The sequence below is a fragment of the Gasterosteus aculeatus genome, chromosome 12 (genome assembly GCF_964276395.1).
Source record: "Gasterosteus aculeatus chromosome 12, fGasAcu3.hap1.1, whole genome shotgun sequence".
Taxonomy (NCBI): Eukaryota; Metazoa; Chordata; class Actinopteri; order Perciformes; family Gasterosteidae; genus Gasterosteus; species Gasterosteus aculeatus.
Window position 1 is genome coordinate 149,501 of NC_135700.1, and position 26,436 is coordinate 175,936.

Sequence of the window (26,436 nt, forward strand, 5' to 3'; positions counted from 1 at the left end):
CAGGAGGACATCTCTCAGACGATGTCAATCGGTTGGCTTCATCAGTTGCCTCATGCGCAGCCTGGAAGAGTTGTCTTTTTATTGACCGTTGAAAGAAGATTCCCCGCTGCGGCGTGAGCCGGAAAAAAGTTAAGGCTGCCAGACAATTTGCTGAAGGACTCCTCGTTAGTATAGTGGACAGTATCTCTGCTTGTCACGCAGAAGACCAGGGTTCGATTCCCTGACGGGGAGATTCTTCCTAATAAGCATCCAAAAACTGTTCATCGTACTTGGATTCTCCAATCCTGTGCCTAACAACTCATGTGGATTGGAGCTATTTTAGTACTGAAACTACAAGTTCTGAACAGACTGTTGCTAAAAACATGACTCCAAATTGTCCCATTTCTGTCACTCAGCAAAAGTGTGACAATGTTGTCAAAGAATTGCTGAATCAAACAAATGCATGCTGGAGGACATCTCTCAGACGATCTCAATCGGTTGGCTTCATCAGTTGCCTCATGCGCAGCCTGGAAGAGTTGTCTTTTTATTGACCGGTTGAAAGAAGATTCCCCGCTATAGCGTGAGCCGGACAAAAGTTAAGGCTGCCAGACAATTTGCTGAAGGACTCCTCGTTAGTATAGTGGACAGTATCTCTGCTTGTCACGCAGAAGACCAGGGTTCGATTCCTTGACAGGGAGATTCCTTTTAAAAGGCATCTAACAACTGTCCATTCTCCTTGGCTTCTCCAATCCTGTGCCTCACAACTCATGTGGATTGGAGCTATTTTAGTACTGAAACTACAAGTTCTGAACAGACTGTTGCTAAAAACATGACTCCAAATTGTCCCATTTCTGTCACTCAGCAAAAGTGTGACAATGTTGTCAAAGAATTGCTGAATCAAACAAATGCATGCAGGAGGACATCTCTCAGACGATCTCAATCGGTTGGCTTCATCAGTTGTCATGCGCAGCCTGGAAGAGTTGTCTTTTTATTGACCGGTTGAAAGAAGATTCCCGGCTGCAGCGAGAGCCGGACAAAAGTTAAGGCTGCCAGACAATTTGCTGAAGGACTCCTCGTTAGTATAGTGGACAGTATCTCTGCTTGTCACGCAGAAGACCAGGGTTCGATTCCCTGACGGGGAGATTCTTCCTAATAAGCATCCAAAAACTGTTCATCGTACTTGGATTCTCCAATCCTGTGCCTCACAACTCATGTGGATTGGAGCTATTTTAGTACTGAAACTACAAGTTCTGAACAGACTGTTGCTAAAAACATGACTCCAAATTGTCCCATTTCTGTCACTCAGCAAAAGTGTGACAATGTTGTCAAAGAATTGCTGAATCAAACAAATGCATGCTGGAGGACATCTCTCAGACGATCTCAATCGGTTGGCTTCATCAGTTGCCTCATGCGCAGCCTGGAAGAGTTGTCGTTTTATTGACCGGTTGAAAGAAGATTCCCCGCTGCAGCGTGAGCCGGAAAAAAGTTAAGGCTGCCAGACAATTTGCCGTAGGACTCCTCGTTAGTATAGTGGACAGTATCTCTGCTTGTCACGCAGAAGACCAGGGTTCGATTCCCTGACGGGGAGATTCTTCTTAAAAGGTATCTAACAACTGTCCATTCTCCTTGGCTTCTCCAATCCTGTGCCTCACAACTCATGTGGATTGGAGCTATTTTAGTACTGAAACTACAAGTTCTGAACAGACTGTTGCTAAAAACATGACTCCAAATTGTCCCATTTCTGTCACTCAGCAAAAGTGTGACAATGTTGTCAAAGAATTGCTGAATCAAACAAATGCATGCTGGAGGACATCTCTCAGACGATCTCAATCGGTTGGCTTCATCAGTTGCCTCATGCGCAGCCTGGAAGAGTTGTCTTTTTATTGACCGGTTGAAAGAAGATTCCCCGCTGCAGCGTGAGCCGGAAAAAAGTTAAGGCTGCCAGACAATTTGCTGAAGGACTCCTCGTTAGTATAGTGGACAGTATCTCTGCTTGTCACGCAGAAGACCAGGGTTCGATTCCCTGACGGGGAGAATCTTCCTAATAAGCATCTAAAAACTGTTCATCGTACTTGGATTCTCCAATCCTGTGCCTCACAACTCATGTGGATTCGAGCTATTTTAGTACTGAAACTACAAGTTTTGAACAAACTGTTGCTAAAAACATGACTCCAAATTGTCCCATTTCTGTCACTCAGCAAAAGTGTGACAATGTTGTCAAAGAATTGCTGAATCAAACGAATGCATGCAGGAGGACATCTCTCAGACGATGTCAATCGGTTGGCTTCATCAGTTGCCTCATGCGCAGCCTGGAAGAGTTGTCTTTTTATTGACCGTTGAAAGAAGATTCCCCGCTGCAGCGTGAGCCGGAAAAAAGTTAAGGCTGCCAGACAATTTGCTGAAGGACTCCTCGTTAGTATAGTGGACAGTATCTCTGCTTGTCACGCAGAAGACCAGGGTTCGATTCCCTGACGGGGAGATTCTTCCTAATAAGCATCCAAAAACTGTTCATCGTACTTGGATTCTCCAATCCTGTGCCTCACAACTCATGTGGATTGGAGCTATTTTAGTACTGAAACTACAAGTTCTGAACAGACTGTTGCTAAAAACATGACTCCAAATTGTCCCATTTCTGTCACTCAGCAAAAGTGTGACAATGTTGTCAAAGAATTGCTGAATCAAACAAATGCATGCTGGAGGACATCTCTCAGACGATCTCAATCGGTTGGCTTCATCAGTTGCCTCATGCGCAGCCTGGAAGAGTTGTCTTTTTATTGACCGGTTGAAAGAAGATTCCCCGCTGCAGCGTGAGCCGGACAAAAGTTAAGGCTGCCAGACAATTTGCCGTAGGACTCCTCGTTAGTATAGTGGACAGTATCTCTGCTTGTCACGCAGAAGACCAGGGTTCGATTCCCTGACGGGGAGATTCTTCCTAAAAGGTATCTAACAACTGTCCATTCTCCTTGGCTTCTCCAATCCTGTGCCTCACAACTCATGTGGATTGGAGCTATTTTAGTACTGAAACTACAAGTTCTGAACAAACTGTTGCTAAAAACATGACTCCAAATTGTCCCATTTCTGTCACTCAGCAAAAGTGTGACAATGTTGTCAAAGAATTGCTGAATCAAACGAATGCATGCAGGAGGACATCTCTCAGACGATGTCAATCGGTTGGCTTCATCAGTTGCCTCATGCGCAGCCTGGAAGAGTTGTCTTTTTATTGACCGTTGAAAGAAGATTCCCCGCTGCAGCGTGAGCCGGAAAAAAGTTAAGGCTGCCAGACAATTTGCTGAAGGACTCCTCGTTAGTATAGTGGACAGTATCTCTGCTTGTCACGCAGAAGACCAGGGTTCGATTCCCTGACGGGGAGATTCTTCCTAATAAGTATCCAAAAACTGTTCATCGTACTTGGATTCTCCAATCCTGTGCCTCAAAACTCATGTGGATTGGAGCTATTTTAGTACTGATACTACAAGTTCTGAACAGACTGTTGCTAAAAACATGACTCCAAATTGTCCCATTTCTGTCACTCAGCAAAAGTGTGACAATGTTGTCAAAGAATTGCTGAATCAAACAAATGCATGCAGGAGGACATCTCTCAGACGATCTCAATCGGTTGGCTTCATCAGTTGCCTCATGCGCAGCCTGGAAGAGTTGTCTTTTTATTGACCGTTGAAAGAAGATTCCCCGCTGCAGCGTGAGCCGGAAAAAAGTTAAGGCTGCCAGACAATTTGCTGAAGGACTCCTCGTTAGTATAGTGTACAGTATCTCTGCTTGTCACGCAGAAGACCAGGGTTCGATTCCCTGACGGGGAGATTCTTCCTAATAAGCATCCAAAAACTGTTCATCGTACTTGGATTCTCCAATCCTGTGCCTCACAACTCATGTGGATTCGAGCTATTTTAGTACTGAAACTACAAGTTCTGAACAGACTGTTGCTAAAAACATGACTGCAAATTGTCCCATTTCTGTCACTCAGCAAAAGTGTGACAATGTTGTCAAAGAATTGCTGAATCAAACGAATGCATGCAGGAGGACATCTCTCAGACGATGTCAATCGGTTGGCTTCATCAGTTGTCATGCGCAGCCTGGAAGAGTTGACTTTTTATTGACCGGTTGAAAGAAGATTCCCCGCTGCAGCGTTTGCCGGACAAAAGTTAAGGCTGCCAGACAATTTGCTGAAGGACTCCTCGTTAGTATAGTGGACAGTATCTCTGCTTGTCACGCAGAAGACTAGGGTTCGATTCTCTGACGGGGAGATTCTTCCTAAATGGCATCTAACAACTGTTCATTGTACTTGGATTCTCCAATCCTGTGCCTCACAACTCATGTGGATTGGAGCTATTTTAGTACTGAAACTACAAGTTCTGAACAGACTGTTGCTAAAAACATGACTCCAAATTGTCCCATTTCTGTCACTCAGCAAAAGTGTGACAATGTTGTCAAAGAATTGCTGAATCAAACAAATGCATGCAGGAGGACATCTCTCAGACGATCTCAATCGGTTGGCTTCATCAGTTGCCTCATGCGCAGCCTGGAAGAGTTGTCGTTTTATTGACCGGTTGAAAGAAGATTCCCCGCTGCAGCGTGAGCCGGACAAAAGTTAAGGCTGCCAGACAATTTGCCGTAGGACTCCTCGTTAGTATAGTGGACAGTATCTCTGCTTGTCACGCAGAAGACCAGGGTTCGATTCCCTGACGGGGAGATTCTTCTTAAAAGGTATCTAACAACTGTCCATTCTCCTTGGCTTCTCCAATCCTGTGCCTCACAACTCATGTGGATTGGAGCTATTTTAGTACTGAAACTACAAGTTCTGAACAAACTGTTGCTAAAAACATGACTCCAAATTGTCCCATTTCTGTCACTCAGCAAAAGTGTGACATTGTTGTCAAAGAATTGCTGAATCAAACGAATGCATGCAGGAGGACATCTCTCAGACGATGTCAATCGGTTGGCTTCATCAGTTGCCTCATGCGCAGCCTGGAAGAGTTGTCTTTTTATTGACCGTTGAAAGAAGATTCCCCGCTGCAGCGTGAGCCGGAAAAAAGTTAAGGCTGCCAGACAATTTGCTGAAGGACTCCTCGTTAGTATAGTGGACAGTATCTCTGCTTGTCACGCAGAAGACCAGGGTTCGATTCCCTGACGGGGAGATTCTTCCTAATAAGCATCCAAAAACTGTCCATTCTCCTTGGCTTCTCCAATCCTGTGCCTCACAACTCATGTGGATTCGAGCTATTTTAGTACTGAAACTACAAGTTTTGAACAAACTGTTGCTAAAAACATGACTCCAAATTGTCCCATTTCTGTCACTCAGCAAAAGTGTGACAATGTTGTCAAAGAATTGCTGAATCAAACGAATGCATGCAGGAGGACATCTCTCAGACGATGTCAATCGGTTGGCTTCATCAGTTGCCTCATGCGCAGCCTGGAAGAGTTGTCTTTTTATTGACCGTTGAAAGAAGATTCCCCGCTGCAGCGTGAGCCGGAAAAAAGTTAAGGCTGCCAGACAATTTGCTGAAGGACTCCTCGTTAGTATAGTGGACAGTATCTCTGCTTGTCACGCAGAAGACCAGGGTTCGATTCCCTGACGGGGAGATTCTTCCTAATAAGCATCCAAAAACTGTTCATCGTACTTGGATTCTCCAATCCTGTGCCTCACAACTCATGTGGATTGGAGCTATTTTAGTACTGAAACTACAAGTTCTGAACAGACTGTTGCTAAAAACATGACTCCAAATTGTCCCATTTCTGTCACTCAGCAAAAGTGTGACAATGTTGTCAAAGAATTGCTGAATCAAACAAATGCATGCTGGAGGACATCTCTCAGACGATCTCAATCGGTTGGCTTCATCAGTTGCCTCATGCGCAGCCTGGAAGAGTTGTCTTTTTATTGACCGGTTGAAAGAAGATTCCCCGCTGCAGCGTGAGCCGGACAAAAGTTAAGGCTGCCAGACAATTTGCCGTAGGACTCCTCGTTAGTATAGTGGACAGTATCTCTGCTTGTCACGCAGAAGACCAGGGTTCGATTCCCTGACGGGGAGATTCTTCCTAAAAGGTATCTAACAACTGTCCATTCTCCTTGGCTTCTCCAATCCTGTGCCTCACAACTCATGTGGATTGGAGCTATTTTAGTACTGAAACTACAAGTTCTGAACAAACTGTTGCTAAAAACATGACTCCAAATTGTCCCATTTCTGTCACTCAGCAAAAGTGTGACAATGTTGTCAAAGAATTGCTGAATCAAACGAATGCATGCAGGAGGACATCTCTCAGACGATGTCAATCGGTTGGCTTCATCAGTTGCCTCATGCGCAGCCTGGAAGAGTTGTCTTTTTATTGACCGTTGAAAGAAGATTCCCCGCTGCAGCGTGAGCCGGAAAAAAGTTAAGGCTGCCAGACAATTTGCTGAAGGACTCCTCGTTAGTATAGTGGACAGTATCTCTGCTTGTCACGCAGAAGACCAGGGTTCGATTCCCTGACGGGGAGATTCTTCCTAATAAGTATCCAAAAACTGTTCATCGTACTTGGATTCTCCAATCCTGTGCCTCAAAACTCATGTGGATTGGAGCTATTTTAGTACTGATACTACAAGTTCTGAACAGACTGTTGCTAAAAACATGACTCCAAATTGTCCCATTTCTGTCACTCAGCAAAAGTGTGACAATGTTGTCAAAGAATTGCTGAATCAAACAAATGCATGCAGGAGGACATCTCTCAGACGATCTCAATCGGTTGGCTTCATCAGTTGCCTCATGCGCAGCCTGGAAGAGTTGTCTTTTTATTGACCGTTGAAAGAAGATTCCCCGCTGCAGCGTGAGCCGGAAAAAAGTTAAGGCTGCCAGACAATTTGCTGAAGGACTCCTCGTTAGTATAGTGTACAGTATCTCTGCTTGTCACGCAGAAGACCAGGGTTCGATTCCCTGACGGGGAGATTCTTCCTAATAAGCATCCAAAAACTGTTCATCGTACTTGGATTCTCCAATCCTGTGCCTCACAACTCATGTGGATTCGAGCTATTTTAGTACTGAAACTACAAGTTCTGAACAGACTGTTGCTAAAAACATGACTGCAAATTGTCCCATTTCTGTCACTCAGCAAAAGTGTGACAATGTTGTCAAAGAATTGCTGAATCAAACGAATGCATGCAGGAGGACATCTCTCAGACGATGTCAATCGGTTGGCTTCATCAGTTGTCATGCGCAGCCTGGAAGAGTTGACTTTTTATTGACCGGTTGAAAGAAGATTCCCCGCTGCAGCGTTTGCCGGACAAAAGTTAAGGCTGCCAGACAATTTGCTGAAGGACTCCTCGTTAGTATAGTGGACAGTATCTCTGCTTGTCACGCAGAAGACTAGGGTTCGATTCTCTGACGGGGAGATTCTTCCTAAATGGCATCTAACAACTGTTCATTGTACTTGGATTCTCCAATCCTGTGCCTCACAACTCATGTGGATTGGAGCTATTTTAGTACTGAAACTACAAGTTCTGAACAGACTGTTGCTAAAAACATGACTCCAAATTGTCCCATTTCTGTCACTCAGCAAAAGTGTGACAATGTTGTCAAAGAATTGCTGAATCAAACAAATGCATGCAGGAGGACATCTCTCAGACGATCTCAATCGGTTGGCTTCATCAGTTGCCTCATGCGCAGCCTGGAAGAGTTGTCGTTTTATTGACCGGTTGAAAGAAGATTCCCCGCTGCAGCGTGAGCCGGACAAAAGTTAAGGCTGCCAGACAATTTGCCGTAGGACTCCTCGTTAGTATAGTGGACAGTATCTCTGCTTGTCACGCAGAAGACCAGGGTTCGATTCCCTGACGGGGAGATTCTTCTTAAAAGGTATCTAACAACTGTCCATTCTCCTTGGCTTCTCCAATCCTGTGCCTCACAACTCATGTGGATTGGAGCTATTTTAGTACTGAAACTACAAGTTCTGAACAAACTGTTGCTAAAAACATGACTCCAAATTGTCCCATTTCTGTCACTCAGCAAAAGTGTGACAATGTTGTCAAAGAATTGCTGAATCAAACGAATGCATGCAGGAGGACATCTCTCAGACGATGTCAATCGGTTGGCTTCATCAGTTGCCTCATGCGCAGCCTGGAAGAGTTGTCTTTTTATTGACCGTTGAAAGAAGATTCCCCGCTGCAGCGTGAGCCGGAAAAAAGTTAAGGCTGCCAGACAATTTGCTGAAGGACTCCTCGTTAGTATAGTGGACAGTATCTCTGCTTGTCACGCAGAAGACCAGGGTTCGATTCCCTGACGTGGAGATTCTTCCTAATAAGTATCCAAAAACTGTTCATCGTACTTGGATTCTCCAATCCTGTGCCTCAAAACTCATGTGGATTGGAGCTATTTTAGTACTGATACTACAAGTTCTGAACAGACTGTTGCTAAAAACATGACTCCAAATTGTCCCATTTCTGTCACTCAGCAAAAGTGTGACAATGTTGTCAAAGAATTGCTGAATCAAACAAATGCATGCAGGAGGACATCTCTCAGACGATCTCAATCGGTTGGCTTCATCAGTTGCCTCATGCGCAGCCTGGAAGAGTTGTCGTTTTATTGACCGGTTGAAAGAAGATTCCCCGCTGCAGCGTGAGCCGGACAAAAGTTAAGGCTGCCAGACAATTTGCCGTAGGACTCCTCGTTAGTATAGTGGACAGTATCTCTGCTTGTCACGCAGAAGACCAGGGTTCGATTCCCTGACGGGGAGATTCTTCCTAATAAGTATCCAAAAACTGTTCATCGTACTTGGCTTCTCCAATCCTGTGCCTCACAACTCATGTGGATTGGAGCTATTTTAGTACTGAAACTACAAGTTCTGAACAAACTGTTGCTAAAAACATGACTCCAAATTGTCCCATTTCTGTCACTCAGCAAAAGTGTGACATTGTTGTCAAAGAATTGCTGAATCAAACGAATGCATGCAGGAGGACATCTCTCAGACGATGTCAATCGGTTGGCTTCATCAGTTGCCTCATGCGCAGCCTGGAAGAGTTGTCTTTTTATTGACCGTTGAAAGAAGATTCCCCGCTGCAGCGTGAGCCGGAAAAAAGTTAAGGCTGCCAGACAATTTGCTGAAGGACTCCTCGTTAGTATAGTGGACAGTATCTCTGCTTGTCACGCAGAAGACCAGGGTTCGATTCCCTGACGGGGAGATTCTTCCTAATAAGCATCCAAAAACTGTCCATTCTCCTTGGCTTCTCCAATCCTGTGCCTCACAACTCATGTGGATTGGAGCTATTTTAGTACTGAAACTACAAGTTCTGAACAAACTGTTGCTAAAAACATGACTCCAAATTGTCCCATTTCTGTCACTCAGCAAAAGTGTGACAATGTTGTCAAAGAATTGCTGAATCAAACGAATGCATGCAGGAGGACATCTCTCAGACGATGTCAATCGGTTGGCTTCATCAGTTGCCTCATGCGCAGCCTGGAAGAGTTGTCTTTTTATTGACCGTTGAAAGAAGATTCCCCGCTGCAGCGTGAGCCGGAAAAAAGTTAAGGCTGCCAGACAATTTGCTGAAGGACTCCTCGTTAGTATAGTGGACAGTATCTCTGCTTGTCACGCAGAAGACCAGGGTTCGATTCCCTGACGGGGAGATTCTTCCTAATAAGTATCCAAAAACTGTTCATCGTACTTGGATTCTCCAATCCTGTGCCTCAAAACTCATGTGGATTGGAGCTATTTTAGTACTGATACTACAAGTTCTGAACAGACTGTTGCTAAAAACATGACTCCAAATTGTCCCATTTCTGTCACTCAGCAAAAGTGTGACAATGTTGTCAAAGAATTGCTGAATCAAACAAATGCATGCAGGAGGACATCTCTCAGACGATCTCAATCGGTTGGCTTCATCAGTTGCCTCATGCGCAGCCTGGAAGAGTTGTCGTTTTATTGACCGGTTGAAAGAAGATTCCCCGCTGCAGCGTGAGCCGGACAAAAGTTAAGGCTGCCAGACAATTTGCCGTAGGACTCCTCGTTAGTATAGTGGACAGTATCTCTGCTTGTCACGCAGAAGACCAGGGTTCGATTCCCTGACGGGGAGATTCTTCTTAAAAGGTATCTAACAACTGTCCATTCTCCTTGGCTTCTCCAATCCTGTGCCTCACAACTCATGTGGATTGGAGCTATTTTAGTACTGAAACTACAAGTTCTGAACAAACTGTTGCTAAAAACATGACTCCAAATTGTCCCATTTCTGTCACTCAGCAAAAGTGTGACATTGTTGTCAAAGAATTGCTGAATCAAACGAATGCATGCAGGAGGACATCTCTCAGACGATGTCAATCGGTTGGCTTCATCAGTTGCCTCATGCGCAGCCTGGAAGAGTTGTCTTTTTATTGACCGTTGAAAGAAGATTCCCGGCTGCAGCGTGAGCCGGACAAAAGTTAAGGCTGCCAGACAAGGTGCTGAAGGACTCCTCGTTAGTATAGTGGACAGTATCTCTGCTTGTCACGCAGAAGACCAGGGTTCGATTCGCTGACGGGGAGATTCTTCCTAAAAGGCATCTAACAACTGTTCATTGTACTTGGATTCTCCAATCCTGTGCCTCAGAACGCATGTGGATTGGAGCTATTTTAGTACTGAAACTACAAGATCTGAACAGAGTGTTGCTAAAAACATGACTGCAAATTGTCCCATTTCTGTCACTCAGCAAAAGTGTGACAATGTTGTCAAAGAATTGCTAAATCAAACGAATGCATGCAGGAGGACATCTCTCAGACGATGTCAATCGGTTGGCTTCATCAGTTGCCTCATGCGCAGCCTGGAAGAGTTGTCTTTTTATTGACCGGTTGAAAGAAGATTCCCCGCTGCAGCGTGAGCCGGACAAGTTAAGGCTGCCAGACAAGGTGCTGAAGGACTCCTCGTTAGTATAGTGGACAGTATCTCTGCTTGTCACGCAGAAGACCAGGGTTCGATTCCCTGACGGGGAGATTCTTCTTAAAAGGTATCTAACAACTGTCCATTCTCCTTGGCTTCTCCAATCCTGTGCCTCACAACTCATGTGGATTGGAGCTATTTTAGTACTGAAACTACAAGTTCTGAACAAACTGTTGCTAAAAACATGACTCCAAATTGTCCCATTTCTGTCACTCAGCAAAAGTGTGACAATGTTGTCAAAGAATTGCTGAATCAAACAAATGCATGCAGGAGGACATCTCTCAGACGATCTCAATCGGTTGGCTTCATCAGTTGCCTCATGCGCAGCCTGGAAGAGTTGTCGTTTTATTGACCGGTTGAAAGAAGATTCCCCGCTGCAGCGTGAGCCGGACAAAAGTTAAGGCTGCCAGACAATTTGCCGTAGGACTCCTCGTTAGTATAGTGGACAGTATCTCTGCTTGTCACGCAGAAGACCAGGGTTCGATTCCCTGACGGGGAGATTCTTCTTAAAAGGTATCTAACAACTGTCCATTCTCCTTGGCTTCTCCAATCCTGTGCCTCACAACTCATGTGGATTGGAGCTATTTTAGTACTGAAACTACAAGTTCTGAACAAACTGTTGCTAAAAACATGACTCCAAATTGTCCCATTTCTGTCACTCAGCAAAAGTGTGACATTGTTGTCAAAGAATTGCTGAATTAAACGAATGCATGCAGGAGGACATCTCTCAGACGATGTCAATCGGTTGGCTTCATCAGTTGCCTCATGCGCAGCCTGGAAGAGTTGTCATTTTATTGACCGTTGAAAGATTCCCCGCTGCAGCGTGAGCCGGAAAAAAGTTAAGGCTGCCAGACAATTTGCTGAAGGACTCCTCGTTAGTATAGTGGACAGTATCTCTGCTTGTCACGCAGAAGACCAGGGTTCGATTCCCTGACGGGGAGATTCCTTTTAAAAGGCATCTAACAACTGTCCATTCTCCTTGGCTTCTCCAATCCTGTGCCTCACAACTCATGTGGTTTGGAACTATTTTAGTACTGAAACTACAAGTTCTGAACAGACTGTTGCTAAAAACATGACTCCAAATTGTCCCATTTCTGTCACTCAGCAAAAGTGTGACACTGTTGTCAAAGAATTGCTGAATCAAACAAATGCATGCAGGAGGACATCTCTCAGACGATCTCAATCGGTTGGCTTCATCAGTTGTCATGCGCAGCCTGGAAGAGTTGTCTTTTTATTGACCGGTTGAAAGAAGATTCCCCGCTGCAGCGTGAGCCGGACAAAAGTTAAGGCTGCCAGACAAGCTGCTGAAGGACTCTTTGTTAGTATACTGGACAGTATCTCTGCTTGTCACGCAGAAGACCAGGGTTCGATTCCTTGATGGGGAGATTCCTTTTAAAAGGCATCTAACAACTGTCCATTCTCCTTGGCTTCTCCAATCCTGTGCCTCACAACTCATGTGGATTGGAGCTATTTTAGTACTGAAACTACAAGTTCTGAACAGACTGTTGCTAAAAACATGACTGCAAATTGTCCCATTTCTGTCACTCAGCAAAAGTGTGACACTGTTGTCAAAGAATTGCTGAATCAAACAAATGCATGCAGGAGGACATCTCTCAGACGATCTCAATCGGTTGGCTTCATCAGTTGCCTCATGCGCAGCCTGGAAGAGTTGTCGTTTTATTGACCGGTTGAAAGAAGATTCCCCGCTGCAGCGTGAGCCAGACAAAAGTTAAGGCTGCCAGACAAGCTGCTGAAGGACTCCTCGTTAGTATAGTGGACAGTATCTCTGCTTGTCACGCAGAAGACCAGGGTTCGATTCCCTGACGGGGAGATTCTTCTTAAAAGGTATCTAACAACTGTCGCTTCTCCAATCCTGTGCCTCACAACTCATGTGGATTGGAGCTATTTTAGTACTGAAACTACAAGTTCTGAACAGACTGTTGCTAAAAACATGACTCCAAATTGTCCCATTTCTGTCACTCAGCAAAAGTGTGACAATGTTGTCAAAGAATTGCTAAATCAAACAAATGCATGCAGGAGGACATCTCTCAGACGATCTCAATCGGTTGGCTTCATCAGTTGCCTCATGCGCAGCCTGGAAGAGTTGTCTTTTTATTGACCGTTGAAAGAAGATTCCCCGCTGCAGCGTGAGCCGGAAAAAAGTTAAGGCTGCCAGACAATTTGCTGAAGGACTCCTCGTTAGTATAGTGGACAGTATCTCTGCTTGTCACGCAGAAGACCAGGGTTCGATTCCCTGACGGGGAGATTCTTCCTAATAAGCATCCAAAAACTGTTCATTGTACTTAGATTCTCCAATCCTGTGCCTCACAACTCATGTGGATTCGAGCTATTTTAGTACTGAAACTACAAGTTCTGAACAGACTGTTGCTAAAAACATGACTGCAAATTGTCCCATTTCTGTCACTCAGCAAAAGTGTGACAATGTTGTCAAAGAATTGCTGAATCAAACGAATGCATGCAGGAGGACATCTCTCAGACGATGTCAATCGGTTGGCTTCATCAGTTGTCATGCGCAGCCTGGAAGAGTTGACTTTTTATTGACCGGTTGAAAGAAGATTCCCCGCTGCAGCGTTTGCCGGACAAAAGTTAAGGCTGCCAGACAATTTGCTGAAGGACTCCTCGTTAGTATAGTGGACAGTATCTCTGCTTGTCACGCAGAAGACCAGGGTTCGATTCTCTGACGGGGAGATTCTTCCTAAATGGCATCTAACAACTGTTCATTGTACTTGGATTCTCCAATCCTGTGCCTCACAACTCATGTGGATTGGAGCTATTTTAGTACTGAAACTACAAGTTCTGAACAGACTGTTGCTAAAAACATGACTCCAAATTGTCCCATTTCTGTCACTCAGCAAAAGTGTGACAATGTTGTCAAAGAATTGCTGAATCAAACAAATGCATGCAGGAGGATATCTCTCAGACGATCTCAATCTGTTGGCTTCATCAGTTGCCTCATGCGCAGCCTGGAAGAGTTGTCGTTTTATTGACCGGTTGAAAGAAGATTCCCCGCTGCAGCGTGAGCCGGACAAAAGTTAAGGCTGCCAGACAATTTGCCCTAGGACTCCTCGTTAGTATAGTGGACAGTATCTCTGCTTGTCACGCAGAAGACCAGGGTTCGATTCCCTGACGGGGAGATTCTTCTTAAAAGGTATCTAACAACTGTCCATTCTCCTTGGCTTCTCCAATCCTGTGCCTCACAACTCATGTGGATTGGAGCTATTTTAGTACTGAAACTACAAGTTCTGAACAAACTGTTGCTAAAAACATGACTCCAAATTGTCCCATTTCTGTCACTCAGCAAAAGTGTGACAATGTTGTCAAAGAATTGCTGAATCAAACAAATGCATGCAGGAGGACATCTCTCAGACGATCTCAATCGGTTGGCTTCATCAGTTGCCTCATGCGCAGCCTGGAAGAGTTGTCGTTTTATTGACCGGTTGAAAGAAGATTCCCCGCTGCAGCGTGAGCCGGACAAAAGTTAAGGCTGCCAGACAATTTGCCGTAGGACTCCTCGTTAGTATAGTGGACAGTATCTCTGCTTGTCACGCAGAAGACCAGGGTTCGATTCCCTGACGGGGAGATTCTTCTTAAAAGGTATCTAACAACTGTCCATTCTCCTTGGCTTCTCCAATCCTGTGCCTCACAACTCATGTGGATTGGAGCTATTTTAGTACTGAAACTACAAGTTCTGAACAAACTGTTGCTAAAAACATGACTCCAAATTGTCCCATTTCTGTCACTCAGCAAAAGTGTGACATTGTTGTCAAAGAATTGCTGAATCAAACGAATGCATGCAGGAGGACATCTCTCAGACGATGTCAATCGGTTGGCTTCATCAGTTGCCTCATGCGCAGCCTGGAAGAGTTGTCTTTTTATTGACCGTTGAAAGAAGATTCCCGGCTGCAGCGTGAGCCGGACAAAAGTTAAGGCTGCCAGACAAGGTGCTGAAGGACTCCTCGTTAGTATAGTGGACAGTATCTCTGCTTGTCACGCAGAAGACCAGGGTTCGATTCGCTGACGGGGAGATTCTTCCTAAAAGGCATCTAACAACTGTTCATTGTACTTGGATTCTCCAATCCTGTGCCTCAGAACTCATGTGGATTGGAGCTATTTTAGTACTGAAACTACAAGATCTGAACAGAGTGTTGCTAAAAACATGACTGCAAATTGTCCCATTTCTGTCACTCAGCAAAAGTGTGACAATGTTGTCAAAGAATTGCTAAATCAAACGAATGCATGCAGGAGGACATCTCTCAGACGATGTCAATCGGTTGGCTTCATCAGTTGCCTCATGCGCAGCCTGGAAGAGTTGTCTTTTTATTGACCGGTTGAAAGAAGATTCCCCGCTGCAGCGTGAGCCGGACAAGTTAAGGCTGCCAGACAAGGTGCTGAAGGACTCCTCGTTAGTATAGTGGACAGTATCTCTGCTTGTCACGCAGAAGACCAGGGTTCGATTCCCTGACGGGGAGATTCTTCTTAAAAGGTATCTAACAACTGTCCATTCTCCTTGGCTTCTCCAATCCTGTGCCTCACAACTCATGTGGATTGGAGCTATTTTAGTACTGAAACTACAAGTTCTGTCCAAACTGTTGCTAAAAACATGACTCCAAATTGTCCCATTTCTGTCACTCAGCAAAAGTGTGACAATGTTGTCAAAGAATTGCTGAATCAAACAAATGCATGCAGGAGGACATCTCTCAGACGATCTCAATCGGTTGGCTTCATCAGTTGCCTCATGCGCAGCCTGGAAGAGTTGTCGTTTTATTGACCGGTTGAAAGAAGATTCCCCGCTGCAGCGTGAGCCGGACAAAAGTTAAGGCTGCCAGACAATTTGCCGTAGGACTCCTCGTTAGTATAGTGGACAGTATCTCTGCTTGTCACGCAGAAGACCAGGGTTCGATTCCCTGACGGGGAGATTCTTCTTAAAAGGTATCTAACAACTGTCCATTCTCCTTGGCTTCTCCAATCCTGTGCCTCACAACTCATGTGGATTGGAGCTATTTTAGTACTGAAACTACAAGTTCTGAACAAACTGTTGCTAAAAACATGACTCCAAATTGTCCCATTTCTGTCACTCAGCAAAAGTGTGACATTGTTGTCAAAGAATTGCTGAATTAAACGAATGCATGCAGGAGGACATCTCTCAGACGATGTCAATCGGTTGGCTTCATCAGTTGCCTCATGCGCAGCCTGGAAGAGTTGTCATTTTATTGACCGTTGAAAGATTCCCCGCTGCAGCGTGAGCCGGAAAAAAGTTAAGGCTGCCAGACAATTTGCTGAAGGACTCCTCGTTAGTATAGTGGACAGTATCTCTGCTTGTCACGCAGAAGACCAGGGTTCGATTCCCTGACGGGGAGATTCCTTTTAAAAGGCATCTAACAACTGTCCATTCTCCTTGGCTTCTCCAATCCTGTGCCTCACAACTCATGTGGTTTGGAACTATTTTAGTACTGAAACTACAAGTTCTGAACAGACTGTTGCTAAAAACATGACTCCAAATTGTCCCATTTCTGTCACTCAGCAAAAGTGTGACACTGTTGTCAAAGAATTGCTGAATCAAACAAATGCATGCAGGAGGACATCTCTCAGACGATCTCAATCGGTTGGCTTCATCAGTTGTCATGCGCAGCCTGGAAGAGTTGTCTTTTTATTGACCGGTTGAAAGAAGATTCCCCGCTGCAGCGTGAGCCGGACAAAAGTTAAGGCTGCCAGACAAGCTGCTGAAGGACTCTTTGTTAGTATACTGGACAGTATCTCTGCTTGTCACGCAGAAGACCAGGGTTCGATTCCTTGATGGGGAGATTCCTTTTAAAAGGCATCTAACAACTGTCCATTCTCCTTGGCTTCTCCAATCCTGTGCCTCACAACTCATGTGGATTGGAGCTATTTTAGTACTGAAACTACAAGTTCTGAACAGACTGTTGCTAAAAACATGACTCCAAATTGTCCCATTTCTGTCACTCAGCAAAAGTGTGACAATGTTGTCAAAGAATTGCTGAATCAAACAAATGCATGCAGGAGGACATCTCTCAGACGATCTCAATCGGTTGGCTTCATCAGTTGCCTCATGCGCAGCCTGGAAGAGTTGTCGGCTTCTCCAATCCTGTGCCTCACAACTCATGTGGATTGGAGCTATTTTAGTACTGAAACTACAAGTTCTGAACAGACTGTTGCTAAAAACATGACTCCAAATTGTCCCATTTCTGTCACTCAGCAAAAGTGTGACAATGTTGTCAAAGAATTGCTGAATCAAACAAATGCATGCAGGAGGACATCTCTCAGACGATGTCAATCGGTTGGCTTCATCAGTTGCCTCATGCGCAGCCTGGAAGAGTTGTCTTTTTATTGACCGTTGAAAGAAGATTCCCCGCTGCAGCGTGAGCCGGAAAAAAGTTAAGGCTGCCAGACAATTTGCTGAAGGACTCCTCGTTAGTATAGTGGACAGTATCTCTGCTTGTCACGCAGAAGACCAGGGTTCGATTCCCTGACGGGGAGATTCTTCCTAATAAGCATCCAAAAACTGTTCATCGTACTTGGATTCTCCAATCCTGTGCCTCACAACTCATGTGGATTGGAGCTATTTTAGTACTGAAACTACAAGTTCTGAACAGACTGTTGCTAAAAACATGACTCCAAATTGTCCCATTTCTGTCACTCAGCAAAAGTGTGACAATGTTGTCAAAGAATTGCTGAATCAAACGAATGCATGCAGGAGGACATCTCTCAGACGATCTCAATCGGTTGGCTTCATCAGTTGCCTCATGCGCAGCCTGGAAGAGTTGTCGTTTTATTGACCGGTTGAAAGAAGATTCCCCGCTGCAGCGTGAGCCGGACAAAAGTTAAGGCTGCCAGACAAGCTGCTGAAGGACTCCTCGTTAGTATAGTGGACTGTATCTCTGCTTGTCACGCAGAAGACCAGGGTTCGATTCCTTGACGGGGAGATTCCTTTTAAAAGGCATCTAACAACTGTCCATTCTCCTTGGCTTCTCCAATCCTGTGCCTCACAACTCATGTGGATTGGAGCTATTTTAGTACTGAAACTACAAGTTCTGAACAGACTGTTGCTAAAAACATGACTCCAAATTGTCCCATTTCTGTCACTCAGCAAAAGTGTGACAATGTTGTCAAAGAATTGCTGAATCAAACAAATGCATGCAGGAGGACATCTCTCAGACGATGTCAATCGGTTGGCTTCATCAGTTGCCTCATGCGCAGCCTGGAAGAGTTGTCTTTTTATTGACCGTTGAAAGAAGATTCCCCGCTGCAGCGTGAGCCGGAAAAAAGTTAAGGCTGCCAGACAATTTGCTGAAGGACTCCTCGTTAGTATAGCGGACAGTATCTCTGCTTGTCACGCAGAAGACCAGGGTTCGATTCCCTGACGGGGAGATTCTTCCTAATAAGCATCCAAAAACTGTTCATCGTACTTGGATTCTCCAATCCTGTGCCTCACAACTCATGTGGATTGGAGCTATTTTAGTACTGAAACTACAAGTTCTGAACAGACTGTTGCTAAAAACATGACTCCAAATTGTCCCATTTCTGTCACTCAGCAAAAGTGTGACAATGTTGTCAAAGAATTGCTGAATCAAACAAATGCATGCAGGAGGACATCTCTCAGACGATGTCAATCGGTTGGCTTCATCAGTTGCCTCATGCGCAGCCTGGAAGAGTTGTCTTTTTATTGACCGTTGAAAGAAGATTCCCTGCTGCAGCGTGAGCCGGACAAAAGTTAAGGCTGCCAGACAATTTACCGAAGGACTCCTCGTTAGTATAGTGGACAGTATCTCTGCTCGTCACGCAGAAGACCAGGGTTCGATTCCGTGACGGGGAGATTCTTCTTAAAAGGCATCTAACAACTGTCGATTTTCCAATCCTGTGCCTCACAACTCATGTGGATTGGAGCTATTTTAGTACTGAAACTACAAGTTCTGAACAGACTGTTGCTAAAAACATGACTGCAAATTGTCCCATTTCTGTCACTCAGCAAAAGTGTGACAATGTTGTCAAAGAATTGCTGAATCAAACGAATGCATGCAGGAGGACATCTCTCAGACGATGTCAATCGGTTGGCTTCATCAGTTCCCTCATGCGCAGCCTGGAAGAGTTGTCTTTTTATTGACCGGTTGAAAGAAGATTCCCGGCTGCAGCGTGAGCCGGACAAAAGTTAAGGCTGCCAGACAAGTTGCTGAAGGACTCTTTGTTAGTATACTGGACAGTATCTCTGCTTGTCACGCAGAAGACAAGGGTTCGATTCCCTGACGGGGAGATTCTTCTTAAAAGGTATCTAACAACTGTCCATTCTCCTTGGCTTCTGCAATCCTGTGCCCCACAACTCATGTGGATTGGAGCTATTTTAGTACTGAAACTACAAGTTCTGAACAGACTGTTGCTAAAAACATGACTGCAAATTGTCCCATTTCTGTCACTCAGCAAAAGTGTGACAATGTTGTCAAAGAATTGCTGAATCAAACGAATGCATGCAGGAGGACATCTCTCAGACGATGTCAATCGGTTGGCTTCATCAGTTCCCTCATGCGCAGCCTGGAAGAGTTGTCTTTTTATTGACCGGTTGAAAGAAGATTCCCGGCTGCAGCGTGAGCCGGACAAAAGTTAAGGCTGCCAGACAAGTTGCTGAAGGACTCCTCGTTAGTATAGTGGACAGTATCTCTGCTTGTCACGCAGAAGACCAGGGTTCGATTCCCTGATGGGGAGATTCTTCTTAAAAGGTATCTAACAACTGTCCATTCTCCATGGCTTCTCCAATCCTGTGCCTGACAACTCATGTGGATTGGAGCATTTTTACTACTGAAACTACAAGTTCTGAACAGACTGTTGCTAAAAACATGACTCCAAATCGTCCCATTTCTGTCACTCAGCAAAAGTGTGACAATGTTGTCAAAGAATTGCTGAATCAAACGAATGCATGCAGGAGGACATCTCTCAGACGATGTCAATCGGTTGGCTTCATCAGTTGTCATGCGCAGCCTGGAAGAGTTGTCTTTTCATTGACCGGTTGAAAGAAGATTCCCCGCTGCAGCGTGAGCCGGACAAAAGTTAAGGCTGCCAGACAAGCTGCTGAAGGACTCGTTGTTAGTATACTGGACAGTATCTCTGCTTGTCACGCAGAAGACCAGGGTTCGATTCCTTGATGGGGAGATTCCTTTTAAAAGGCATCTAACAACTGTCCATTCTCCTTGGCTTCTCCAATCCTGTGCCTCACAACTCATGTGGATTGGAGCTATTTTAGTACTGAAACTACAAGTTCTGAACAGACTGTTGCTAAAAACAAGACTCCAAATTGTCCCATTTCTGTCACTCAGTAAAAGTGTGACAATGTTGTCAAAGAATTGCTGAATCAAACAAATGCATGCAGGAGGACATCTCTCAGACGATCTCAATCGGTTGGCTTCATCAGTTGTCATGCGCAGCCTGGAAGAGTTGTCTTTTTATTGACCGGTTGAAAGAAGATTCCCGGCTGCAGCGTGAGCCGGACAAAAGTTAAGGCTGCCAGACAAGCTGCTGAAGGACTCCTCGTTAGTATAGTGGACAGTATCTCTGCTTGTCACGCAGAAGACCAGGGTTCGATTCCCTGACGGGGAGATTCTTCTTAAAAGGTATCTAACAACTGTCCATTCTCCTTGGCTTCTCCAATCCTGTGCCTCACAACTCATGTGGATTGGAACTATTTTAGTACTGAAACTACAAGTTCTGAACAAACTGTTGCTAAAAACATGACTCCAAATTGTCCCATTTCTGTCACTCAGCAAAAGTGTGACAATGTTGTCAAAGAATTGCTGAATCAAACGAATGCATGCAGGAGGACATCTCTCAGACGATGTCAATCGGTTGGCTTCATCAGTTGCCTCATGCGCAGCCTGGAAGAGTTGTCTTTTTATTGACCGTTGAAAGAAGATTCCCCGCTGCAGCGTGAGCCGGAAAAAAGTTAAGGCTGCCAGACAAGCTGCTGAAGGACTCCTCGTTAGTATAGTGGACAGTATCTCTGCTTGTCACGCAGAAGACCAGGGTTCGATTCCCTGATGGGGAGATTCTTCTTAAAAGGTATCTAACAACTTTCCATTCTCCTTGGCTTCTCCAATCCTGTGCCTCACAACTCATGTGGATTGGAGCTATTTTAGTACTGAAACTACAAGTTCTGAACAAACTGTTGCTAAAAACATGACTCCAAATTGTCCCATTTCTGTCACTCAGCAAAAGTGTGACAATGTTGTCAAAGAATTGCTGAATCAAACGAATGCATGCAGGAGGACATCTCTCAGACGATGTCAATCGGTTGGCTTCATCAGTTCCCTCATGCGCAGCCTGGAAGAGTTGTCTTTTTATTGACCGTTGAAAGAAGATTCCCCGCTGCAGCGTGAGCCGGAAAAAAGTTAAGGCTGCCAGACAATTTGCTGAAGGACTCCTCGTTAGTATAGTGGACAGTATCTCTGCTTGTCACGCAGAAGACCAGGGTTCGATTCCCTGACGGGGAGATTCTTCCTAATAAGCATCCAAAAACTGTTCATCGTACTTGGATTCTCCAATCCTGTGCCTCACAACTCATGTGGATTGGAGCTATTTTAGTACTGAAACTACAAGTTCTGAACAGACTGTTGCTAAAAACATGACTCCAAATTGTCCCATTTCTGTCACTCAGCAAAAGTGTGACAATGTTGTCAAAGAATTGCTGAATCAAACGAATGCATGCAGGACATCTCTCAGACGATGTCAATCGGTTGGCTTCATCAGTTGCCTCATGCGCAGCCTGGAAGAGTTGTCTTTTTATTGACCGGTTGAAAGAAGATTCCCCGCTGCAGCGTGAGCCGGACAAAAGTTAAGGCTGCCAGACAATTTGCTGAAGGACTCCTCGTTAGTATAGTGGACAGTATCTCTGCTTGTCACGCAGAAGACCAGGGTTCGATTCCCTGACGGGGAGATTCTTCTTAAAAGGTATCTAACAACTGTCCATTCTCCTTGGCTTCTCCAATCCTGTGCCTCACAACTCATGTGGATTGGAGCTATTTTAGTACTGAAACTACAAGTTCTGAACAGACTTGCTAAAAACATGACTCCAAATTGTCCCATTTCTGTCACTCAGCAAAAGTGTGACAATGTTGTCAACGAATTGCAGAATCAAACGAATGGATGCAGGAGGACATCTCTCAGACGATGTCAATCGGTTGGCTTCATCAGTTGCCTCATGCGCAGCCTGGAAGAGTTGTCTTTTTATTGACCGTTGAAAGAAGATTCCCCGCTGCAGCGTGAGCCGGACAAAAGTTAAGGCTGCCAGACAATTTACCGAAGGACTCCTCGTTAGTATAGTGGACAGTATCTCTGCTCGTCACGCAGAAGACCAGGGTTCGATTCCGTGACGGGGAGATTCTTCTTAAAAGGCATCTAACAACTGTCGCTTTTCCAATCCTGTGCCTCACAACTCATGTGGATTGGAGCTATTTTAGTACTGAAACTACAAGTTCTGAACAGACTGTTGCTAAAAACATGACTGCAAATTGTCCCATTTCTGTCACTCAGCAAAAGTGTGACAATGTTGTCAAAGAATTGCTGAATCAAACGAATGCATGCAGGAGGACATCTCTCAGACGATGTCAATCGGTTGGCTTCATCAGTTCCCTCATGCGCAGCCTGGAAGAGTTGTCTTTTTATTGACCGTTGAAAGAAGATTCCCCGCTGCAGCGTGAGCCGGACAAAAGTTAAGGCTGCCAGACAATTTACCGAAGGACTCCTCGTTAGTATAGTGGACAGTATCTCTGCTCGTCACGCAGAAGACCAGGGTTCGATTCCGTGACGGGGAGATTCTTCTTAAAAGGCATCTAACAACTGTCGCTTTTCCAATCCTGTGCCTCACAACTCATGTGGATTGGAGCTATTTTAGTACTGAAACTACAAGTTCTGAACAGACTGTTGCTAAAAACATGACTGCAAATTGTCCCATTTCTGTCACTCAGCAAAAGTGTGACAATGTTGTCAAAGAATTGCTGAATCAAACGAATGCATGCAGGAGGACATCTCTCAGACGATGTCAATCGGTTGGCTTCATCAGTTCCCTCATGCGCAGCCTGGAAGAGTTGTCTTTTTATTGACCGGTTGAAAGAAGATTCCCGGCTGCAGCGTGAGCCGGACAAAAGTTAAGGCTGCCAGACAAGTTGCTGAAGGACTCTTTGTTAGTATACTGGACAGTATCTCTGCTTGTCACGCAGAAGACAAGGGTTCGATTCCCTGACGGGGAGATTCTTCTTAAAAGGTATCTAACAACTGTCCATTCTCCTTGGCTTCTGCAATCCTGTGCCCCACAACTCATGTGGATTGGAGCTATTTTAGTACTGAAACTACAAGTTCTGAACAGACTGTTGCTAAAAACATGACTGCAAATTGTCCCATTTCTGTCACTCAGCAAAAGTGTGACAATGTTGTCAAAGAATTGCTGAATCAAACGAATGCATGCAGGAGGACATCTCTCAGACGATGTCAATCGGTTGGCTTCATCAGTTCCCTCATGCGCAGCCTGGAAGAGTTGTCTTTTTATTGACCGGTTGAAAGAAGATTCCCGGCTGCAGCGTGAGCCGGACAAAAGTTAAGGCTGCCAGACAAGTTGCTGAAGGACTCTTTGTTAGTATACTGGACAGTATCTCTGCTTGTCACGCAGAAGACAAGGGTTCGATTCCCTGACGGGGAGATTCTTCTTAAAAGGTATCTAACAACTGTCCATTCTCCTTGGCTTCTGCAATCCTGTGCCCCACAACTCATGTGGATTGGAGCTATTTTAGTACTGAAACTACAAGTTCTGAACAGACTGTTGCTAAAAACATGACTGCAAATTGTCCCATTTCTGTCACTCAGCAAAAGTGTGACAATGTTGTCAAAGAATTGCTGAATCAAACGAATGCATGCAGGAGGACATCTCTCAGACGATGTCAATCGGTTGGCTTCATCAGTTCCCTCATGCGCAGCCTGGAAGAGTTGTCTTTTTATTGACCGGTTGAAAGAAGATTCCCGGCTGCAGCGTGAGCCGGACAAAAGTTAAGGCTGCCAGACAAGTTGCTGAAGGACTCCTCGTTAGTATAGTGGACAGTATCTGTGCTTGTCACGCAGAAGACCAGGGTTCGATTCCCTGACGGGGAGATTCTTCCTAATAAGCATCCAAAAACTGTTCATTGTACTTGGATTCTCCAATCCTGTGCCTCACAACTCATGTGGATTGGAGCTATTTTAGTACTGAAACTACAAGTTCTGAACAGACTGTTGCTAAAAACATGACTCCAAATTGTCCCATTTCTGTCACTCAGCAAAAGTGTGACAATGTTGTCAAAGAATTGCTGAATCAAACAAATGCATGCAGGAGGACATCTCTCAGACGATCTCAATCGGTTGGCTTCATCAGTTGTCATGCGCAGCCTGGAAGAGTTGTCTTTTTATTGACCGGTTGAAAGAAGATTCCCCGCTGCAGCGTGAGCCGGACAAAAGTTAAGGCTGCCAGACAAGCTGCTGAAGGACTCCTCGTTAGTATAGTGGACAGTATCTCTGCTTGTCACGCAGAAGACCAGGGTTCGATTCCCTGATGGGGAGATTCTTCTTAAAAGGTATCTAACAACTTTCCATTCTCCTTGGCTTCTCCAATCCTGTGCCTCACAACTCATGTGGATTGGAGCTATTTTAGTACTGAAACTACAAGTTCTGAACAAACTGTTGCTAAAAACATGACTCCAAATTGTCCCATTTCTGTCACTCAGCAAAAGTGTGACAATGTTGTCAAAGAATTGCTGAATCAAACGAATGCATGCAGGAGGACATCTCTCAGACGATGTCAATCGGTTGGCTTCATCAGTTCCCTCATGCGCAGCCTGGAAGAGTTGTCTTTTTATTGACCGTTGAAAGAAGATTCCCCGCTGCAGCGTGAGCCGGAAAAAAGTTAAGGCTGCCAGACAATTTGCTGAAGGACTCCTCGTTAGTATAGTGGACAGTATCTCTGCTTGTCACGCAGAAGACCAGGGTTCGATTCCCTGACGGGGAGATTCTTCCTAATAAGCATCCAAAAACTGTTCATCGTACTTGGATTCTCCAATCCTGTGCCTCACAACTCATGTGGATTGGAGCTATTTTAGTACTGAAACTACAAGTTCTGAACAGACTGTTGCTAAAAACATGACTCCAAATTGTCCCATTTCTGTCACTCAGCAAAAGTGTGACAATGTTGTCAAAGAATTGCTGAATCAAACGAATGCATGCAGGACATCTCTCAGACGATGTCAATCGGTTGGCTTCATCAGTTGCCTCATGCGCAGCCTGGAAGAGTTGTCTTTTTATTGACCGGTTGAAAGAAGATTCCCCGCTGCAGCGTGAGCCGGACAAAAGTTAAGGCTGCCAGACAATTTGCTGAAGGACTCCTCGTTAGTATAGTGGACAGTATCTCTGCTTGTCACGCAGAAGACCAGGGTTCGATTCCCTGACGGGGAGATTCTTCTTAAAAGGTATCTAACAACTGTCCATTCTCCTTGGCTTCTCCAATCCTGTGCCTCACAACTCATGTGGATTGGAGCTATTTTAGTACTGAAACTACAAGTTCTGAACAGACTGTTGCTAAAAACATGACTCCAAATTGTCCCATTTCTGTCACTCAGCAAAAGTGTGACAATGTTGTCAACGAATTGCAGAATCAAACGAATGGATGCAGGAGGACATCTCTCAGACGATGTCAATCGGTTGGCTTCATCAGTTGCCTCATGCGCAGCCTGGAAGAGTTGTCTTTTTATTGACCGTTGAAAGAAGATTCCCCGCTGCAGCGTGAGCCGGACAAAAGTTAAGGCTGCCAGACAATTTACCGAAGGACTCCTCGTTAGTATAGTGGACAGTATCTCTGCTCGTCACGCAGAAGACCAGGGTTCGATTCCGTGACGGGGAGATTCTTCTTAAAAGGCATCTAACAACTGTCGCTTTTCCAATCCTGTGCCTCACAACTCATGTGGATTGGAGCTATTTTAGTACTGAAACTACAAGTTCTGAACAGACTGTTGCTAAAAACATGACTGCAAATTGTCCCATTTCTGTCACTCAGCAAAAGTGTGACAATGTTGTCAAAGAATTGCTGAATCAAACGAATGCATGCAGGAGGACATCTCTCAGACGATGTCAATCGGTTGGCTTCATCAGTTCCCTCATGCGCAGCCTGGAAGAGTTGTCTTTTTATTGACCGGTTGAAAGAAGATTCCCGGCTGCAGCGTGAGCCGGACAAAAGTTAAGGCTGCCAGACAAGTTGCTGAAGGACTCTTTGTTAGTATACTGGACAGTATCTCTGCTTGTCACGCAGAAGACAAGGGTTCGATTCCCTGACGGGGAGATTCTTCTTAAAAGGTATCTAACAACTGTCCATTCTCCTTGGCTTCTGCAATCCTGTGCCCCACAACTCATGTGGATTGGAGCTATTTTAGTACTGAAACTACAAGTTCTGAACAGACTGTTGCTAAAAACATGACTGCAAATTGTCCCATTTCTGTCACTCAGCAAAAGTGTGACAATGTTGTCAAAGAATTGCTGAATCAA

General features: G+C 44.9%; 33 non-coding genes across 33 annotated transcripts; all 33 read left to right on the plus strand.

Moving 5' to 3' along the window:
- The first annotated feature begins 159 nt into the window (after nucleotides 1-159).
- Nucleotides 160-231, plus strand: trnad-guc (transfer RNA aspartic acid (anticodon GUC)). Its single transcript has one exon. It is a non-coding gene; the product is annotated as a tRNA-Asp (tRNA).
- An 818-nt stretch (nucleotides 232-1,049) lies between these two features.
- On the plus strand, nucleotides 1,050-1,121 carry trnad-guc (transfer RNA aspartic acid (anticodon GUC)). Its single transcript has one exon. It is a non-coding gene; the product is annotated as a tRNA-Asp (tRNA).
- A 374-nt stretch (nucleotides 1,122-1,495) lies between these two features.
- Nucleotides 1,496-1,567, plus strand: trnad-guc (transfer RNA aspartic acid (anticodon GUC)). The gene has a single exon. It is a non-coding gene; the product is annotated as a tRNA-Asp (tRNA).
- Nucleotides 1,568-1,941: 374 nt separating this feature from the next.
- Nucleotides 1,942-2,013, plus strand: trnad-guc (transfer RNA aspartic acid (anticodon GUC)). Its single transcript has one exon. It is a non-coding gene; the product is annotated as a tRNA-Asp (tRNA).
- Nucleotides 2,014-2,386: 373 nt separating this feature from the next.
- trnad-guc (transfer RNA aspartic acid (anticodon GUC)) lies at nucleotides 2,387-2,458 on the plus strand. Its single transcript has one exon. It is a non-coding gene; the product is annotated as a tRNA-Asp (tRNA).
- A 374-nt stretch (nucleotides 2,459-2,832) lies between these two features.
- On the plus strand, nucleotides 2,833-2,904 carry trnad-guc (transfer RNA aspartic acid (anticodon GUC)). Its single transcript has one exon. It is a non-coding gene; the product is annotated as a tRNA-Asp (tRNA).
- A 373-nt stretch (nucleotides 2,905-3,277) lies between these two features.
- trnad-guc (transfer RNA aspartic acid (anticodon GUC)) lies at nucleotides 3,278-3,349 on the plus strand. The gene has a single exon. It is a non-coding gene; the product is annotated as a tRNA-Asp (tRNA).
- A 1,263-nt stretch (nucleotides 3,350-4,612) lies between these two features.
- trnad-guc (transfer RNA aspartic acid (anticodon GUC)) lies at nucleotides 4,613-4,684 on the plus strand. The gene has a single exon. It is a non-coding gene; the product is annotated as a tRNA-Asp (tRNA).
- A 373-nt stretch (nucleotides 4,685-5,057) lies between these two features.
- trnad-guc (transfer RNA aspartic acid (anticodon GUC)) lies at nucleotides 5,058-5,129 on the plus strand. The gene has a single exon. It is a non-coding gene; the product is annotated as a tRNA-Asp (tRNA).
- A 373-nt stretch (nucleotides 5,130-5,502) lies between these two features.
- trnad-guc (transfer RNA aspartic acid (anticodon GUC)) lies at nucleotides 5,503-5,574 on the plus strand. Its single transcript has one exon. It is a non-coding gene; the product is annotated as a tRNA-Asp (tRNA).
- A 374-nt stretch (nucleotides 5,575-5,948) lies between these two features.
- trnad-guc (transfer RNA aspartic acid (anticodon GUC)) lies at nucleotides 5,949-6,020 on the plus strand. The gene has a single exon. It is a non-coding gene; the product is annotated as a tRNA-Asp (tRNA).
- Nucleotides 6,021-6,393: 373 nt separating this feature from the next.
- trnad-guc (transfer RNA aspartic acid (anticodon GUC)) lies at nucleotides 6,394-6,465 on the plus strand. The gene has a single exon. It is a non-coding gene; the product is annotated as a tRNA-Asp (tRNA).
- Nucleotides 6,466-7,728: 1,263 nt separating this feature from the next.
- trnad-guc (transfer RNA aspartic acid (anticodon GUC)) lies at nucleotides 7,729-7,800 on the plus strand. Its single transcript has one exon. It is a non-coding gene; the product is annotated as a tRNA-Asp (tRNA).
- An 819-nt stretch (nucleotides 7,801-8,619) lies between these two features.
- Nucleotides 8,620-8,691, plus strand: trnad-guc (transfer RNA aspartic acid (anticodon GUC)). The gene has a single exon. It is a non-coding gene; the product is annotated as a tRNA-Asp (tRNA).
- Nucleotides 8,692-9,064: 373 nt separating this feature from the next.
- Nucleotides 9,065-9,136, plus strand: trnad-guc (transfer RNA aspartic acid (anticodon GUC)). The gene has a single exon. It is a non-coding gene; the product is annotated as a tRNA-Asp (tRNA).
- Nucleotides 9,137-9,509: 373 nt separating this feature from the next.
- trnad-guc (transfer RNA aspartic acid (anticodon GUC)) lies at nucleotides 9,510-9,581 on the plus strand. Its single transcript has one exon. It is a non-coding gene; the product is annotated as a tRNA-Asp (tRNA).
- Nucleotides 9,582-9,955: 374 nt separating this feature from the next.
- On the plus strand, nucleotides 9,956-10,027 carry trnad-guc (transfer RNA aspartic acid (anticodon GUC)). The gene has a single exon. It is a non-coding gene; the product is annotated as a tRNA-Asp (tRNA).
- An 817-nt stretch (nucleotides 10,028-10,844) lies between these two features.
- On the plus strand, nucleotides 10,845-10,916 carry trnad-guc (transfer RNA aspartic acid (anticodon GUC)). Its single transcript has one exon. It is a non-coding gene; the product is annotated as a tRNA-Asp (tRNA).
- Nucleotides 10,917-11,290: 374 nt separating this feature from the next.
- Nucleotides 11,291-11,362, plus strand: trnad-guc (transfer RNA aspartic acid (anticodon GUC)). The gene has a single exon. It is a non-coding gene; the product is annotated as a tRNA-Asp (tRNA).
- A 370-nt stretch (nucleotides 11,363-11,732) lies between these two features.
- Nucleotides 11,733-11,804, plus strand: trnad-guc (transfer RNA aspartic acid (anticodon GUC)). Its single transcript has one exon. It is a non-coding gene; the product is annotated as a tRNA-Asp (tRNA).
- Nucleotides 11,805-12,622: 818 nt separating this feature from the next.
- trnad-guc (transfer RNA aspartic acid (anticodon GUC)) lies at nucleotides 12,623-12,694 on the plus strand. The gene has a single exon. It is a non-coding gene; the product is annotated as a tRNA-Asp (tRNA).
- A 362-nt stretch (nucleotides 12,695-13,056) lies between these two features.
- trnad-guc (transfer RNA aspartic acid (anticodon GUC)) lies at nucleotides 13,057-13,128 on the plus strand. The gene has a single exon. It is a non-coding gene; the product is annotated as a tRNA-Asp (tRNA).
- Nucleotides 13,129-13,946: 818 nt separating this feature from the next.
- trnad-guc (transfer RNA aspartic acid (anticodon GUC)) lies at nucleotides 13,947-14,018 on the plus strand. The gene has a single exon. It is a non-coding gene; the product is annotated as a tRNA-Asp (tRNA).
- Nucleotides 14,019-14,392: 374 nt separating this feature from the next.
- On the plus strand, nucleotides 14,393-14,464 carry trnad-guc (transfer RNA aspartic acid (anticodon GUC)). The gene has a single exon. It is a non-coding gene; the product is annotated as a tRNA-Asp (tRNA).
- Nucleotides 14,465-15,281: 817 nt separating this feature from the next.
- On the plus strand, nucleotides 15,282-15,353 carry trnad-guc (transfer RNA aspartic acid (anticodon GUC)). Its single transcript has one exon. It is a non-coding gene; the product is annotated as a tRNA-Asp (tRNA).
- Nucleotides 15,354-15,727: 374 nt separating this feature from the next.
- Nucleotides 15,728-15,799, plus strand: trnad-guc (transfer RNA aspartic acid (anticodon GUC)). The gene has a single exon. It is a non-coding gene; the product is annotated as a tRNA-Asp (tRNA).
- Nucleotides 15,800-16,169: 370 nt separating this feature from the next.
- trnad-guc (transfer RNA aspartic acid (anticodon GUC)) lies at nucleotides 16,170-16,241 on the plus strand. The gene has a single exon. It is a non-coding gene; the product is annotated as a tRNA-Asp (tRNA).
- Nucleotides 16,242-17,307: 1,066 nt separating this feature from the next.
- On the plus strand, nucleotides 17,308-17,379 carry trnad-guc (transfer RNA aspartic acid (anticodon GUC)). The gene has a single exon. It is a non-coding gene; the product is annotated as a tRNA-Asp (tRNA).
- Nucleotides 17,380-20,412: 3,033 nt separating this feature from the next.
- trnad-guc (transfer RNA aspartic acid (anticodon GUC)) lies at nucleotides 20,413-20,484 on the plus strand. The gene has a single exon. It is a non-coding gene; the product is annotated as a tRNA-Asp (tRNA).
- Nucleotides 20,485-21,302: 818 nt separating this feature from the next.
- On the plus strand, nucleotides 21,303-21,374 carry trnad-guc (transfer RNA aspartic acid (anticodon GUC)). The gene has a single exon. It is a non-coding gene; the product is annotated as a tRNA-Asp (tRNA).
- Nucleotides 21,375-21,745: 371 nt separating this feature from the next.
- Nucleotides 21,746-21,817, plus strand: trnad-guc (transfer RNA aspartic acid (anticodon GUC)). Its single transcript has one exon. It is a non-coding gene; the product is annotated as a tRNA-Asp (tRNA).
- A 3,021-nt stretch (nucleotides 21,818-24,838) lies between these two features.
- Nucleotides 24,839-24,910, plus strand: trnad-guc (transfer RNA aspartic acid (anticodon GUC)). The gene has a single exon. It is a non-coding gene; the product is annotated as a tRNA-Asp (tRNA).
- Nucleotides 24,911-25,281: 371 nt separating this feature from the next.
- On the plus strand, nucleotides 25,282-25,353 carry trnad-guc (transfer RNA aspartic acid (anticodon GUC)). The gene has a single exon. It is a non-coding gene; the product is annotated as a tRNA-Asp (tRNA).
- The last annotated feature ends 1,083 nt before the right edge of the window (nucleotides 25,354-26,436 follow it).